The following is an 18,319-nucleotide window of genomic DNA, read 5'->3' as shown; positions in this document are numbered from 1 at the left end:
AGAATGCTCTAGTCAGTCAGTCAGTGGAAAGCTTGAGTTTTTGATGCTTGACTATGAAGTCCTAGGTGGGGAGGGGAATGAATGACAACAGAGAGTGACACCTTTATTAAGATATTACAATGGTGGGGCTGGGGATTTAGCTCAGTGGTAGAGCGCTTACCTAGGAAGCGCAAGGCCCTGGGTTCGGTCCCCAGCTCCGAAAAAAAGAACCAAAAAAAAAAAAAAAAGATATTACAGTGGAGCATGATGCTTCACGGGCTAGCATGAGAAACGGAGGAAGACATACAAATGAATTATTAACTGAAACAAAATAGTATTAAAGGTAACAAAGTTTGGGCTGGAGAGATGGCTCAGCAGTTAAGAGCACCCGACTGCTCTTCCAGAGGTCATGAGTTCAATTCCCAGCAACCACATGGTGGCTCACAACCATCTGTAAGGAGATCCGATTCCCTCTTCTGGTGCATCTGAAGACAGCTACAGTGTACTTATATATATAATAAATAAAATAAATCTTTAAAAAAAAAGGTAACAAAGTTTTATTTTTATATTATCTATTTTGTGTGGGAGGGACACAGCACACATGTGGAGGCCAGAAGACGCTTCGCAGGGTTCGGTTCTCTCCTTCTGTCACGAGTTCCAGGGATTGATTGAACTCAGGCTGACAAGCTTTGTCATCCTTACCCATTGAGCTATCTTGCGGGCATTGGTGTAGCGAGTTGAAACCCATCCCAACCTCTGACTCTCAAGGGGTCCCAAGCTTGACCCAGGCACTCCAGCAGCTGAGTCTGAAGCCAGTTGGGAGTGGACAGGACCAGTCTGCCACAAGGCAGCACAGAGAAACGGGGAATTGGTTCCTGAGGCTGGGAGCGGTGGGCAACAGGTAATCACTGGGTCTGGAGCCAGGGCTGAGGTCTGTGATGGCCATGTGTATGTTGTATGCAGAGCCTCAGACCTAGAAGGTGAGAGGTCAGGCCACATCAGACACTACTTCTGAGTCCACCACTTTTTCTTGGGAAGGTGGATACACTATCACGGAGGAGATAGGATGTGTGCTGTCAGAGATACAAAGTGGCCATGTTTGCAGCCTGGCGCATATTCCAAAGCGAATGGAAATTGTTATGAAAACAATTTATACCCAGCAGTCGTGGATGATTGCCCATGATGACCTTTTGCCAGAGAAAATGGCTCTGATAAAGAAAAAAATGAGAGCTCGTTAGGACAAATTAGAAAAGGCAAATGATTGCTCTTAAATTATGGAAATTCCAACACTGGCGGATTCTGCCCTTTTAGGATATAAAAACAATAAAACACAAAAAAAGAAATTGTTTGCTCAGAACAAAGTGCTGCAATGCGTGTGCGCGTGCGTGTGGATGGGCTTTTGTTTCTTGGAAGGTTTTCGAATGGAGGCTTTTTGTAAACTAAATGAAATTTAATTGACTTATTAACTGTCATGAATTCTCGTCTCACAATCCCGGCAGCTAAAAGAAGAGAAGGGGCAGGAAAAAAACCTCAAGGGTGGGCAAAATAAGCCTTGCCTTGTGTGCATGCTGTTCAAAGAAGATTGCTACTTCTGTGACAGGACAAAGTCAGGGGTGCAAAGTTAGTGCTTCCACTGAGAGGGTGTGGGTGCCAGAATGGCAGCGGGAAGGCAAGAACTGTGGGAGTGGAGACATCACTCGGGAGGGTTCAGATCCTCCCACCTGCCTGACAATCACCCCCGGGTATGCAGCTTCACAACTTACAATGTGCTTTTGTGCTCCTTACCACCCCCCTCCTCGAGAGGCCCCTTTTACTTACATATACAGTTGGCGTTCTGATATGATTTCAGGGTGTCCCCTACGGTTTCATGGATTGCAATTTTATCCCCGTTGTGAAATATTAAGAGAGTGGGAACTTCGTTTAACAATGGTGTGGGGTGGGGGCAGAGGAACGCGATAAGGTCGTCTGGTTGGATTTGGATGACTTCGTAAGCAGCGAGAGGCCAGGAGACATACACACCCGTCCCTCTGTGGGGTGGTCTATCAGAACTCTGCCAGCAAGAAGTCCAGTACCTGAGGTAGCCCCTCACAGTCTTGGATTTAAACAACAAGACTTTACATGATACCTGGTCTGTGAGGGTGCGTTGTAGGCAACAGGAAGTAGCTTATGTCATATGACCATGACAGATGGGTGAAAAAACTGAGACTGGACATTAAGCGATTTGTCAGCTAGTAAAAGATATAGGCAGGATAACAATCCAGGTCCAGCCATGTTCTCTCCCAAGTGTGTTCCTCTCTCCACTTTTTTTTTTTTTTTTTTTTTTTTGGTGCGGCAGAACCAGAAGTAAATGGATTCATATATTTCTCTACTTAAAAAAAAAAAAATGCAGAGAGAGTGTAGGGAAGGAGGGTGGGACTCTTAAAGCGGCGCTGGGTAAAGACATACATATTTAAAAGGATAAGCTAACTCCCACCTCAGACAACTCCAAAATCACAGTGTTTCAAAACAAGGAAAGCTCACTACTCCTTCCAGAGAGCGCTGAGAACAGGCAGGTGGGGGCTGCTCTGAGAGGTCAACCCGGGACTCCTTTTCTCATTGCCCTGTCATCCTTCAGGCACTCTGAGATCTCTCATGATCACTATAAAAATCAGATAACAAGGGAAAAAAGGAATGGGGAAGGAGCTCAGGGGACAGAGCATGGAAGGGGACCTTGGCACTTTCAGCCTTGAGCCCAAGCCAAAATGAGCCACCTGGATCCACCTCCATGACAGAGAAACTCTGGGGACAAGGATGTGGAGACAGAGACCGATATCCAAGTACCAGTGTCCACCACAAAACTGGGCTTCTTTGAATGAAATGTTTTCCCAGGTTACCGATGGAGGGCTGGTTCCATGAGACGCCAGCCAGGCTCTCACCTTTCTGGCCACTCCCCAGGTAGGATCACCTGGCTAAACTGGGCCGGCTGCCGGACTTGGCATCTTTTCAGGGTAGAGAAGTGGACCTTTCAGGCTTAGACAGCAAGCTATCTCTCTCTATTTTCTCCTAGCTTGGCTGAGTGAAAGGGCAAACAGAAATTTGAAAGCGATGATTGCTTCCTTTGTGGGGGAGAAGGATACCCACTGAGTTGAGAACATATATGAATTCTGATTTGCAATCATTTCCACTATTTATGAGGTCACTGGACTCACTCCTGCTGAGTCCAATTTACAAAGAGCTTTGGGTGGATCAGGGAAAAGAATATTAGAATCCCGTTGGCTTGGCAATGGCCAGAGGACTATGCAAGGAATGTATCAATGAACTGCAAGGAGACAGAATACTCAACATCGGCTCTGACATGCTGCCTCCAAATGGGCTGGACGGCCATCGCAGGGAGGAAGCTGTTGGCAGATGCACCACCGCTGTGATTTGGCCACACCCCCCAAAGCAGATGGGCAAGTTTCCTAAATAAAACACTCACTGAGAAAGGCCTAAGATACCAACATGCACCGAAAGAGTCTCTCTTGCACCATCACCATATCTCAATCCTCTGAGTCAATCACCAGTGTCTCTGCCTCTGACCTGTCTCTGGAGTTCTATTTCCTTGAATTCCACGTCCGCCAGGGGTAAATCCTCATCACTCAGCCCTAGCCCCATCCCACCCTACCTAGCCAGACCCACTACCTGTCACCATTTCATAAACAATGTCACCTGAGCCACTGCTCCAGCTAGTTCTGCCTGCCTGCTTTTTTTTTTTTTTCCTGACCTGTTCTCTCTTCTTCATCTGCACTCTCTCCTGGATGAAAGCAATTGTCTCCCAAAGGAAATGCTACCACCTCACCAACCACACTGCCCACATAAGACGTCAGCCCAGAAGCTTCAACCCCTGCTTCAACCTTTCCAAGGCTCCCTGTTGTTCTTTTGAAGGACCCAAAGTCTACCCCTTGCAAGTCTTCCCAGGCTGTCCTCTGGTATACTTTCTAGATCATTCTACCCATCTCCCCACTCACCCTGTGCTTCTGTTCTTTCGAGTGACTTGTAGCTGTCCTGGCTTTGCTGTTCTCTCTCTCTCTCTCTCTCTCTCTCTCTCTCTCTCTCTCTCTCTCTCTCTCTCTCTCTCTCCTTGCTGCTTGCTGTTGTCTCTGTTTCAAACCCTTCCTACCCTTGCCCATACCTCCACAGGCTCACATCCATCTGTCTGACACTGAAATCAACCTCTTGTCGTAAAAACCTTGTTAGGATTCTCAGGTGGTGAAGAAGCTGCTCTTCTGGAATCTTCTCACTACTATGGAGCTTACCCCCAAGATAGCCCCTGAACAATTGGGTTCTTGGTACCATCATCTCACTTCCAATGTGTGAGCTCAGTTCTCTGGTGCCCAACATGACATCCAGTGAAGAGGGACTCAGGGAATAATAAGTACACAAATTAATAAGTACACTGAGTAGAGACGTAAAACTCTCTTTAAGCAGGATCATCCGTCAGGTGGGGTGGGGACTCATCTTGACAAGGGACTGCTCAGAAAAAAATCAAACAACCTGGACGGAGTCGCCATGCACCCAGGAGATGCAGATCATCAGAGAAGCAGGACGCATTCACTCAAACCAAACACCCAGTCACGCTTCAAGTATACGCTTTGAAAACGACGCTACGAAAACACAAAGCAGATGTTGTCTCTGATACCACACTCAAACAGGATGCACCCAGAGGGGAAAACAAAATCCTCCAGGAAACTTCTGTTCGAATCGTGCAGCTCTGAGGATCTGAGACGCCTGCAGACCAAAATCAAAGGGTAGTTCAGGTTTCCGTGTTTGCTGCTGCTTCTTCTTCTTCTTCTTCTTCTTCTTCTTCTTCTTCTTCTTCTTCTTCTTCTTCTTCTTCTTCTTCTTCTTCTTCTTCTTCTTCTTCTTCTCCTCCTCCTCCTCCTCCTCCTCCTCCTCCTCCTCCTCCTCCTCCTCCTCCTCCTCCTCTTCCTCCTCCTCCTCCTCCTCCTCCTCCTCCTTCTCCTCCTCCTTCTTCTTCTTCTTGTGTCTAGTGACCCCGGAGTGCAGGCACGGGAAAACACAACCATCTCTGGGGAGAGAATGCAGCGGGGTGAACCGTGTGCTGCTGTTTTCCAGCTGCGCTCTCTACTCTACGAGAGGGTGAAGGGTGAGACTGAGTGGGAGGCTAAGGACATAGCATGCGATCGTAGATGTGGGTTTAGCATTATCCCCCCAGTGCATAAATGTTATTGTTGTTCGCAAGAATGATCCAGAATCTTCTGGGGGAATAATAATGTCGAGAAAACCAATACTTCTTTCTGGTCCCCTTCATCAGAGACCTCGCCTCACTTCCCCTATCCCTGAGCAACCTTCTTCCCTGGGCAGCATTTGCTTTGCCATACTTGACCCTGGATCAAGCTCTGGACTGTCTACAGCTCAGACCCCCAGGTCTTCTATATCAGCAGCCTCAGACAACTTCAGCCTCTCTGAACACCGAGGCTTCACTGTCCAAGGGGGGACAATGCTCAGAGCAATATTCAGATCAAGAGCGCACGTCTGGGACAACCAGCCAGGCGAGGGAGGATGGGCACAGAGGACAAAGGCCTGGGTCATTCTCAGACCAGGGTTTGGATCCCAGCTCTGCCATGTTCTGCAAGCTTCCTTCACCCTCTTCGAGCCTCCAAGGCCTTATTGTAAGCTAAGTTAACCCTGGGGAAGGAGGTGCCTTGGTATCTTACAATCCACACATGGATCTAATATAACAAAGTCTCCTACCTTCTAAAACATTGATGGATAGCAGTGTCTTAAAATTAAGGAAGTTCATCTCCAAGTCTATCACCCAGGAATGTGGGGAAGACTGGATGAACCAATTCAGCCAGGGCTTCACTGAGCGCCCGACACACGGGGAGGTTTTCGGTGGAGGCACCCGTCTTTATAAATAAGGTAGTTAGTCACTCCCAACATGCCCAAGAAGAAGAGATTACCTCTGCCAGGGTGTGTGTTACGAGCTGTCTCCCCAACACAGCTTCCAACAGGCAGAGAGCTGGTACCTTGAATGGAAAAGGAAAACATGGTGAATATAGGCAAGGGGAATGATTTTTTTCATCCATGAAGAGCAAAGTTATGGTATTTGTAAGGAAGTGGACACAACCAGAGATCCTCCTGCAAAGTAAATAAAGCCAACACAAATATTGAACTGGGAGCCACAGCACATGCCTTTAGTCCCAGCATTCAGAAGCAGAGGCAGGTGGATCTCTGTGAGTTCAAGGCCAGCCTGGTCTACAGAGCAAGTTCCAAGAAGAGGCAGGACAACATAGAGAGAACCTGTCTCAATAAGCACATACATACATACATACATACATACATACATACATACATACATACATAAGACAATAGACAAATATGGTCTGTTTCTCTCATTTGTGGCTCCCAAATTTTACATTGTCCCATAAAACAATGTATATACATGTAAAATGAAGGGACAGGTGTGAGGGTAGGGGAAGTGTGGGGCTAATATATACCTGCATGATATTTTAAATATAAATGAATAAAAAATTTAAGTACTTGGCCCATTGAGAATTACATAACAATTAGGCACAAATTCACTTGCAAAAATCCCCCTTGAAGTAGGACGTGCCGAGCACATGGGGGCCAAGCATTGCTGCGCATAGAACCTGGTCATTGGGCAGGACAAATGAGTTCCACTTCTCTGCTCCTGCCTTACTGTGTGAGCCTAGATTCCTGCCTCATTTGAGTCCTTGCAGAAGCAGACCCAGAGACCTGCGCAAGGAGCAAGGATGCTGAGGGATTAATGTGTTTTTCCTCCTGATCACTTGGTGGGGCTGCTGGGGGTGGGGGCTTGTCAATCTTCACAGTACTCCTGCCTGCCACAGAAGCACTGACAGGCTGGGAAAGCCCTCAGTCCAGGGAACCCAGGTTCTGGTAGATGGACATGACATGAAGTGTGGCAAGCACACCCACACGGGGACAACACCAGCTGCAGTGTACACCACAGAAGATGTTTCCCCTTTATGCTCAGCCCTTCTCTGTGAAAAGCCTATTTCCTCTATATAACCAAGTCTCTTTAACCTGGGTGTTTTCATCTAGGTCTGACCAGGAGAAACTTGGGTACCAATCCCTGGTGGGGGCCTGGCACGGATCCCCTGTGAGTACAAATGTTCGCGGCATATTCCAGGTGTTTAAGAACTGTGGTGGAAGAATAGCTTGATCTCATTGGCAAAGGCCAATACAGAAATGGGTTTGTGATGGGTTGTGTCTGGCACACATATTCTGATGTGCTAAGATAGATGTAGAAAGCCCTCCCTCCGTTACAGCCGCACTACTGTGTGAGCCACTGGGACACAGGGCTGCCCTTTTAACACCATCCTATTAGGAGGAATGGACCAATGATAAGATGAGCCCACATCCGCTACCAAGAAAGGAAATGTTCTAAATAAGATTTGATCATAGACTGGAGCACAGGAAATGGGATTCTCTTGGGTTGGGTGACCTTTTGACCAACTTGTCAATATGGAGGGGAAGGCAGTTCCTTCCATCTCGTACTTTCAACTCTGAACAAACCAGAGCTACACGTAGCCACAGTCCACCTCCTCTCTCCACACCTCTCCACCCCTGTACTAATACCTCCCTCAGCGGGGGTGAAATGACTGCTCTCATTAGCTAGTCAATCATTAGGCTGTATTTGGTCAGTTCCTAAGGTAACGGTAGGAAGGAAGGCATATCTTCCTCCTGCACAGCGGACTTTCTCCTACTTCCTGGGCAGGACCAGCTACTCCCTAAACCCTTTGGAATCTACCCAGGACTGGGGGAGTAAAGCAGACCCCCATCTTCCTTGTCTGTCAGTTGCAGAAAGAGGAGGGCCCCTCCCCCATGCTTCTTCTCAACCCTGATCTTCCAGGCACGTGTGTCTTTTTGCACATCACAAAACACCTCGATATCCTTACAAAAAAAACTCACTTTTTGTTTCCACCAGCCCAACCGAGTTCACTACGCTTGAGAGCATCGGCCCTAGGGCAAACTTGGGATGGAGAGATTGACAGTAAGCAGACCTCACTTCTAATGGAAGAAAGAGGGCAGAGCAAAAGACAAGAGTCCCGATCACACCTGGGGACCACTAGAAGCACATCTTATCTGTGTTTTAACGCTTTGAAACTTGGCTGGATTTCTTGACTTCTGAATTAATAAAACCCTGAAGTCCCGTGGCAGGAAGTAATTTAGCCATAGTCCAAAGGACACTACTCTATCACTGGACAAGAGCACAAGATCTGGAGAGCAGCTCCCCGGGGGTCAGAAAGGGAAATTGGAAGGACAGGATATCAGCTCCGTCTTTTCATCACACTCTATCTGTGTCAAGACGGTGCACGTGACAGGGATTAATACCACCAGCCCCCTTTCCTGAGTTGGGATAAGAAGTCTCTCCAGATGCCCTGCTTCTCCTGATACCTCAGCCCTCTCCTGCCCTCCCCATAAAGTCTCGACCCACCCCTGCACTGTGTGAGCCCTCCTCTGTCTCTACTCACATCCCTAGGCATAAAAACAGAATGAGGTTAATGCCCACTCACGCCTCATCTTGGACATGACTTCCTAACAAAGCCTCTGCCTCTCTCAACCCACACTGGGTCTCTGTCCCATGTTCTCACAACTCCCTGTGCCTCTCCTCCTCGGCCTCAGCATTGTGATGGTGTGCTTGGGGGAAGACTGCTGTCTACCCCCCTCCAACCCCCAGACTGTTAACTTCATCCTGGCAGAGACTGTCTAATGGCTTCATGAAGTGCAGCATGGCTGGTCCTGGTTCTAGTCTATTTCAGCAACTGGAACAGATTGCACTGGGCGACTAAGTTGCAGATGCCACGCTGTTGTAGAGGCTGGGAAGTCCAACATCAAGGTGTCTGGTAAGGACCTCTCCTAAACCATGGCTTTTCTGCATCCAGCTTGACAGAAGGGCAAAGGGGATGGCAAGCTTCCTCAAGCCTCCTTTTGCAAGGGCACTAATTCCATTCACAAAGATGCCCCTTTTGTGATCTGTTCATGCCTGAAAGGCCCCCACATTTTAATACCACTGCATGGGAGGAGGGGGCTCAAATGGACATTTTTGGAGAATATAAACATTTGAATTACGGAAGTACACTATAAATGGTTGAATACATGCAGGTAGACAGGGCTCTAGAGTCTGGCTGAATTCGAACAGTTTCAAGAAAAAGGAGAAGGAATGATTGTACCCTTAGGAGCTGTCAAGGACAGGATGGAAGGACTAATAATAGTGCTGGTCCCTAGGGCCTAACATACAGCAGGTCCCCAATAAATCTCAGCATTGCAGCTGTTGGTTCATCTACAGATGAGAGGGTGAGGAGGTGTGTGTAGACACGGTTCAACTGGGGTCACCGTGTATCTGTGTGCACTGGTGTCTTGGGGGTAGCACTGACTTCTATCGGTGTCACCCAAATGGAAGGTTCAGAACAACTGGGGTTGTGTTTCTAGAGAGGAGAGGATCAGTCTAGTGGCTATGCAGTTAGTCAGGGCATGCTTGGGCTAAGCAAGGTGACTTTGGAACCCTCTCCAAATGATATAGCCAATTGAATGACTGAAGATTACACGCGCCATCAGTGTTGCGTTAGCAAATTGTTACCTTAAGGTAGCCCATTTGGGAACTGAGGGAGTGAACACATTTAAATGGATAAATCTGTGGTATCAAAGATGAACGCTCAGAAGGTACATTTATTGTGACCTACTATGTGCGTTAGTTTTAACTGTCAGCTTGATGCAACTTAGAATCAACTTGGATGAGAGTCTTTGTGAGGAATTATCTAGATCAGGTTGGCCCATGGGCATGTCTGTAGGGAACTGTCTTAATAATTACCTGATGTAAGAAGACCCAGTCTGTTGTGGGCAGCCCCATTCCCTAGGCTGGGTCTGAACTGTGTAAGAGAGGACAAGCACAGCAGCAGACATACAAGGATTTGTTTGTTTGTTTCTCTGCTCCTGATTATGGGGTAATGTGACTAGATGTTTGCATTCCTGCCTTAACTTTCCCCCAATATGATAGACTGTAATTTAGAATTATATGTGTATTATAAAACCTTTCTTCCCTAACCTGCTTTTTGTCAGAATATTTTATCACAGAAAACCTACTTTCTCCAACTAGGCTCCAACTCTTAAAGCCCTCACCACCTCCCAACAGGTGTGCCCAAAGTCTCTTTTGATGGTCAGATTTTCTGGAATGCCCTTTCTGGAACTTTATAAATGTTAAGAGCATCATTTACAAACAAACTCTGCTGAAGGCTGACACGTCTCTATTGGGGTTTCAACATTGTCTTTTAACACACACTGTAGGAAACCATACGACCTCTCTACTAGTATGGCAACATAGCTTATCTCTTGTACCTCAGTGGAGGTTATTCACTGGAAAAAGGAGCCACAGGAGTCTGAGGATCCTGAGCACAGAAGTGTAATAGGGACAGATAAGCCACAGTCAAAGGAGATTGACATTAGCTGCTTACACTTGAGAAAGGAAAGGACACCATTGTAAACGCTGTGATCAAAATCCCTTGCTCTCATTTTCATCTGTGACCTCGATTCTTTGATTATTATTATTATTATTATAAAATATACCACACCAAACAAGGTTTTAAATATGTACCAACCATCTGAAGAATAATAATGAAACCAAAACCCATGTGCTGCAGCCTGTGCAGAAGCCTTACCAGTGTCTCAGAATGTCTATGGTACACTCTGCCATGCCTCCTCTCCCATCAGATCTGTCCCATCTAGGGTAAGTACTGTCCTCAATTTCACTTTTATCATTCCTTATCCCTTATCATTTTACTTTCTACATGTGCATCTCTAAATTAAACATCACATAATTGCTAGTGACATTTTCATAAGAAGAATTATACAATAGCGATTCCTCTGCAATGTCCTTCTTTCTCTCAACATTAAATGCCAAGTTCAATATATAGTAGTAATAGATATAGATAGATACACAACATGTTATATAGTAGTAATACTTTAATATATAATAGAAGTATCTTAATTTTGCTTCTTAATAAACAATTATAAAAGTCTAGTGCAGTCTCTTTATAATACTGTTTATGGATGTTTTGATTTAATCCATTATCTTTAATATTATAGAAAATTATACTACAAATGTTTTTATATATACATTTCTTCAGGGTACAGGATGAAATCATTGGCTCACATGATATATATGTGTGTTCAATCTTGCCAGACAATTCCAGTCAGTTCCCCAAAATGGCCGTGCAAGTTTGCTCTCTCACACAGCAGATCGGAGCTTCTGTCATTGCACATCTGTTGTATGTATGACTTTTGGGGAGAGAAGTAAAAGAAACAGGAATCCACCCCAAATGGAGATGGAGCTGGCAGATAAGAGAGTAAGTCCATGAGTCCACCTTGATAAATGGGTTTAGGAGGTTTATTGACAGAGCATATGCAGTTGTAACAGCAAAAAGAAATGGCAGAAGCATACTGTCTCAGTTAGGGTTTTACCGCTATGAACAGATGCCATGACCAAGACAACTCTTATAAGGACAATATTTAATTGGGGCTGGTTTACAGGTTCAGAGGTTCAGTCCAGTATAATCAAGGTGAGAGCACAGCAGCATCCAGTCAGTCATGGTACAGAAGGGGCTGAGAGCTCGACATCTTCATCTGCAGTCCTCTAAGAGAATATGTCTTCCAGGCAACTAGGAGGAAGGTCTTAGCCCCACACCCATAGTGACACACCCACTCCAACAGGGCCACATCTCTTAATAATGCTACTCCCTGGCCCAAGCATATACAAACCATCACACGTGCTCAGTTGTAACAGAAAAATGCCCCACCTTTATCTTCTGGGGCAGCAAGGAGAGATGGAATCCCTGACAAAAGGCTTGTAACATTCCCCCATGCCCAAGATGGAATGTCATAGCTATCTGCTGTCTGGCTTCACTTACTATGAGTCCTAGCTGTGGGTCAGGGTCTCCACAGGTACTCTGCTTCATGACGGTGATGGTGATGATGATGGAGTTGGGGATGGTCATGGTCATGGCGATGGTCATGGTGATGATGATGGTGATGGTGATGGTCTTGGTGATGGTGATGGTGATGATGATGGTCTTGGTGATGGTCATGGTGATGGTCATGGTGATGATGATGGTGATGGTGATGGTGATAGGGATGGGAATGGTCATGGTGATGGTCATGGTGATAATGATGGTGATGGTGATGGTGATAGGGATGGGAATGGTCATGGTGATGATGATGGTGATGGTGATGGTCTTGGTGATGGTGATGGTGACAGTCATGGTGATGTTGATGGTCATGGTGATGGTCTTGGTGATGGTGATGGTGATGGTGACAGTCATGGTGATGTTGATGGTCATGGTGATGATGATGGTGATAGGGATGGGAATGGTCATGGTGATGATGATGGTGATGGTGATGGTGATAGGGATGGGAATGGTCATGGTGATGGTCTTGGTGATGGTGATGGTGACAGTCATGGTGATGTTGATGGTCATGGTGATGGTGGTGATGATGGTCATGGTGATGGTCATGGTGATGGTCATGGTGATGGTGATGATGATGGGGATAGGGATGGTGATGGTGATGATGATGGTCATAGTAATGGTCATGGTGATGGTGATGGTCATGATGGTGGTCATGATGATGGTCATGGCTGATAGTGATGGTCATGGTGATGATCATGGTGATGGTGATGGTGATGATGATGGGGATGAGGATGGTCATGGTCATGTCAAGCCCAGAGCAAACAAATTCCACTCTGGGACTCCCAATATCAACAATAGACACTTTGTCTTCTTCATATGGGGGTACAGCACCTCACCTGTGGTTTTCCATTTGCATTCCTGGTGGTCAGTGAAGCTAACTATATATATATTTTTTTCTTTTTCTTTCTTTCTTTTTTTTTTTTTTTTTTTTTTTTTTTTTTTTTTTTTTTTTTTTTTTTTTGGAGCTGGGGACCAAACCCAGGGCCTTGCGCTTGCTAGGCAAGCGCTCTACCACTGAGCTAAATCCCCAACCCCGCTAACTATATTTTTATGAGTTCCTATCTTTTGCCTAATACTTGGTTACAAAGTGTCACTCTTAGCACTCATGGTCAGCTTTATAAAATATCCTCTCAGGGTCTAACTTATCTTTTAACTTTAGGAGATCTTGTGAGAAATGTGGTCTTAATTTACTTAGCTTTTTCTTTTCAGTGTGTATGTATAGCATGATCCCAAAGTGACAGGGACATCCTATATACTGTAACTCAGAAGTTCTATTTGCCTCTTCCTCGTCAGTTATTTAACTCACATGGGATTTATTTTTTTAATGGATTGTGAAGAGCAAAATTCCTTGTCTTTCATTAATAAGGTTAATCAATATTCTCAGCACTACATAAAGCCATTCCCTTTATTTCACCCATTGATAGGCAGTATCCACTGTAAGATCTGAGTTTCCATATGTACATCACTTGCTTACTTGGGTGTTTCGAGGCTGGATCTTACTAGGTAGCCCTGGGCTGGCCTTGAACTCAAAGAGGTCCACATGCCTCTCTGTCTTCAAGTGCTGGGATTAAAGTCATGAACCACCACAGCAGACTCTACGCTGCTTCTTTCTGGGCTTTTCCTCTATGCCATTATCTTCTTGTCTATCCCTACCTTCATTTAGATTGCTTTTAGATAAATCTTGCTCTGTGATAGAGGAAACCCACACCCAGCTTAATCCTCCTGCTGAGACGGCTCTTGGCCCTTAGTTATTCTGTGTCAATGCTGAACTTGCCTTCTCAAGTTCCAAGTCTCATTGGACTTGTATTGAATCCAAAAATAACAGCTTAGAGAATTTATGTCTTTATAATGTAATATAGTGTGTCCATGAACATGATATATGTCTTTATTTATATTTTAATGTACTGCGCTGCAATAATTTTTATAATATTCTACATAATTTTTTGGACTTTATGATATATTTATTTCCTATATATTTTTATATTTTTGTTCCTAATGTGAATAGTTTACTTCAATTTCTCAACTGATTGTTATTGATGTATGGAAACTGAATTGACTTTTGTATATTGATTTTGTATCTAGCAACCTTACTAAAAAGTCTTGTTTTTATTTGAATAAATTATAGTTTCTTTTTTTAAAAGATTTATTTATTATATATAAGTACACTGTAGCTGTCTTCAGATACACCAGAAGAGGGCATCTGATCTCATTACAGATGGTTGTGAGCCACCATGTGGTGACTGGGATTTGAACTCCGGACCTTTGGAAGACCAGTCAGTACTCTGAACTACTAAGCCATCTCTCCAGCAAATTATAGTTTCTTAGGGTTGTTTTTTTAATGTAGTCAAATAATAGTAATGTAGTCAAATAGTAGTAAATAAGAATTATTTTGTTTCTTCTTTCCTAAGCTGTATACTTCATATTTAATTTTTAAAAATGTGGGTCTCAGTATGCAGTGCTGGCAAATGGGGTGAATATAGCCATCACATCTATATCTATCTATCTATCTATCTATCTATCTATCTATCTATCTATCTATCTACCTATCTTCCCTCCTTTCAGATGGGTTCTCCTACAGCATGATTGTTTCAGATTCCATACATAGTAAAATATGGCCTTGAACTCCTGATTTCCAAGCAACCACCATCTTACTCTCACTTTTAATAATGAGAAAACTTAGCCTCAGAAAATTTAATTTGACCATAGTCTCATAATTAGAAACAGAAAGAAGAAAAAAGTCAGTATTCATTTGACTATTCCCATCTAACCACTCCAGATCCACAGTCCTTCCTCACCACTGTGGGGTCCTTCTCTTTTCCCCACAACACAAATACATTTAAGGGTTGTTTTTTTTTAATAGATCACATAAAAACACTGACTCACTCAAAAAAAAAAAGCTTCCATTTCTTCCTCTTGAAAAAGAAGAGGGGAAGAGTGAGGGATGATTTTAAATTAACTGATACATCTGTATCATCAAGAAGTCCCAGGACAGGAAGGAACAATTTGGTCAGTGGGTGTTTGCTCATTCCTTCCTGAGGGGAGCTAGGAAGTCGGGTGGGTATTCGTATTCTAAGTTAACAGTCAAGGAAACTGAGGCTCAGAGAGATGGATAGTTCTTGCAAGAGGAATTCTCAGGGGTGAGTGAAAGAGCGGTGTGTGCACAGTACCTCAAAAGGAAGCGTTAGGAGGGCCCCCAGCGTGACTCACCATGAGCTTTACGGTTCCAGGTACCAAACGATGAGGACTTAGAGAAACCCCTTGTGTGTCGCTGCAAGTCTGTAGAGGCAAGGGACTCCTCTCGGGGTAGGAAGGACACCAACTGGGAAATTGTCCTGTTTTCTTTCATTGTTTTTTTTTAATACACACATTCGTTTATTTAATAAGCAGAGTGCTATTAAGGGCCACCCGTTGCGTCCTATGTTTTGATGTTGGGAATAAAGCTGGGAGCCAGCCATTCACAGTCCCTGCCCTCAGTAAATCAGCCCATAAACCAGGTCTCACCGCTGAGGATCCATGCCTCCCAAGCTCAGCCCCCCATTATCAAACAAATTCATGAGGTTTCAGCAGAGGGGAGCATCCCCAGGTGCCTGGTTGGAGGCTGTCACACTCCTGTGAGGGGCTGATGACCCTTTTACTTCCCTAGGCCGCCAGCATCCCAGGTGTTGTTGGAAGCCTGTCCATCAGCGTGCCAATTGAGGGGGAAATTGAATCCAGGGGCTCCTTCTGGTCTTGTTTGCTCACTTTTTTTCTTAGCATGATCTTTGGTTTCATTATATTTAGGTGTTTCTTTTATTTACCCATGCACCAAGAAGAAGAAGAAGGGGGTGGGCGGGAAGGCACCTCTTTAAACCAAGCATGAAACGTATTAGGTACCTAAAGTTGAAAATAATGGGCTTCCCCCCCCACCCACCTACCCACGCTGGGTAGCTAGCCTACAGGAGGAGGAAAAAAAATCCATTCAAATAATTTCGTTTAGTCCTAAGTATAAAGTAACCGAAGCCAAGGTGTCTCCGCTGTTATTATTTTTTCTGATGTTTTTGACACCCGCATGTGGAGTTCTCCAGCGTTCACAGCTTCCAGAGTTGTGAGCTCCCACTTGGTATACCCGTAATACTCCTTAATATTTTCATTTTGATGTAATTTGCGGCCCCAGCTTTTTAAATATCCGCTCTGTAATAATGTTTAATTTCAGGGGTCACTCCGCCAAGGAGTATATTAAAGCTTATAAAACTCATTTCCAAAGCTCAAATATCAAGCTGTGATCAGGTTAGGAGGGCAGCATCTGTGAATATTTCATCCTTTATCATACTGATAATAAGGAGATGACAGAGGCGCATTATTACAATGAGAGAATTGCTCATTTCAGGCCTGCTGCTGGAAGCTGGGGTCTGCCGTGTGTATTACTCAATAAGACCAATTCTGATATGAAAAGCAAGTTTACTGAGGCACCACTGTGTCTTATTTGATTGGAATGAATAATATATGGAGCTGCCGTTCTGACTGCTGCCGGCCGGGGGAGGGGAGGCCTGCGTGGAGAGGTGCACTTGGGGATAGACGGTGAAATAATTTATCAAAGGATGTGTTTTATGGCCTGAAAATAAAGTTAAGATAACCACTGTTTATTACAGTCATTATTTCGGAAATCTGTATTCTGCAAACCTTAAACATGTGCCAGCTTACATAGGGGAAGACTCGTGATCTGTTCAACGGGTAGGGATGCCTCGTAATTAACTCTTTGCACATAGGGGCTGAGTGAACTTGACACTTGGGTCGATTCCTGCCACCTTCTCCGCTGACAACTTTCGTTATTGCTTTGCGGCAAGCCAACTTCATCAAGTGGGAACCTTAAAACACTGGTCTTGCTGGTAGGGGGCAGATAAAGCACCAACAACTGTGAAAAGCAAACAGGAAGCACCTTTAATTACTGGTCCCCTACCCCACGGCCACCACGCACCCACACTCATTTCCTGTCGTAGTGGAAGTGATCATTGACAGGGGCAGCTCCATGGTCCAGGACTAACTTCTGCTTGGAGACTTAGATCTTGTTGTCTGTTCTGACCTGGTGAGCTACCACTCCCCATCTCCATGGTCCTCCATGGCCCATCTTCAGCTGACTTCTTCCACTCTGTCTAAGACTGTGGTCTTGGACAGAAATATATTCCTTAAACTTGTATCTTCCTTCATCTATACCATAGTTACTTTTTTAACTTTCCATCCAAGTATCTCCTAAGAATTGAAAATACTTAGTGCCCCACGAAGCTACATCGTATATCCCCGCCCCTCAGCCCCAGTCAGTTACTGTCTATCACTCCAAGGAGACCAATCCCTGAGGACATAATTTTATGCTGACAGCCAAGCCTACTGGCACTTTCTACTGTGTACCAGCTTGCCCTTCTGCCCAAGTTTAGTCCCCACTATTTCAGGACCCTGATGAGTTTTATCCTTCCTAACTCCCTGCCTACCTCTGGTTCTTCTCCTGGCATCTCTTGCCACCTTCCCTGAAGATGAGGGCCTTCCACGGGCTTTGTGCTGACTTCTCCCAGTACTGCCCACTCTGCCAGGCAGTCCATGGTAATACCACACTTCAATTTATAAATTACAGCTTATAAATGACATCCAGCCTCTTTCTTGGAGATCCAAACTTCTACGTCTAACGGGAGCCTCCAATGGACCCCCAGTCCAACCACTGAAAATTAAATGACAGGAGCATGCATATATATATATATATATATATATATATATATATATATATATATATATGCTAGTCCTCCATTCTTCTCTCCATCTCCCCATTCTCCTTCGGCCTCTCCCTCACTCTTCTCATTTCTCTCTCTCCACTGGAGACAGAATTCTAAAAGCAACCCCCAAACTAAACCACAGGCGAGAGTATCTTCAACCCCTTCACCTCCCTCAGGTCTCACTTCCAATCTTTTATCAAGTCATTGTCGTCGTCGTCGTCGTCGTTGTCGTCATCATCATCATCATCATCATCATCATCATCATCATCATCATCATCATCATCACTGCTAGTAAGCTAAAAAAGATCATAAGACTTCTCAGTTTTAATATTTTTTTTCCTTTTCTTTTTTTCGGAGCTGGGGACCAAACCCAGGGCCTTGCGCGTGCTAGGCAAGTGCTCTACCACTGAGCTAAATCCCCAACCCCTAATATTTTTATAAGAACACTAATCTTCTTTATTATTCTTTAACTTATTCATTTTACATCCCACTCACTTCCCCCTCCCCGTCCTTTATCAAGTGTTAATGCTTCTTTTTGTATTATCTTAAAACAAATAGGTCTATCATTCATGATTATAAAACTAACATATACTTACTTTAAAAAAAGCTTTTCAAACT

This window comes from Rattus norvegicus, chromosome 5, assembly GCF_036323735.1.
Source record: "Rattus norvegicus strain BN/NHsdMcwi chromosome 5, GRCr8, whole genome shotgun sequence".
Classification (NCBI taxonomy): domain Eukaryota; kingdom Metazoa; phylum Chordata; class Mammalia; order Rodentia; family Muridae; genus Rattus; species Rattus norvegicus.
The sequence above is the reverse complement of the archived record's forward strand: the minus strand, read 5'-3'. Positions refer to the sequence as shown.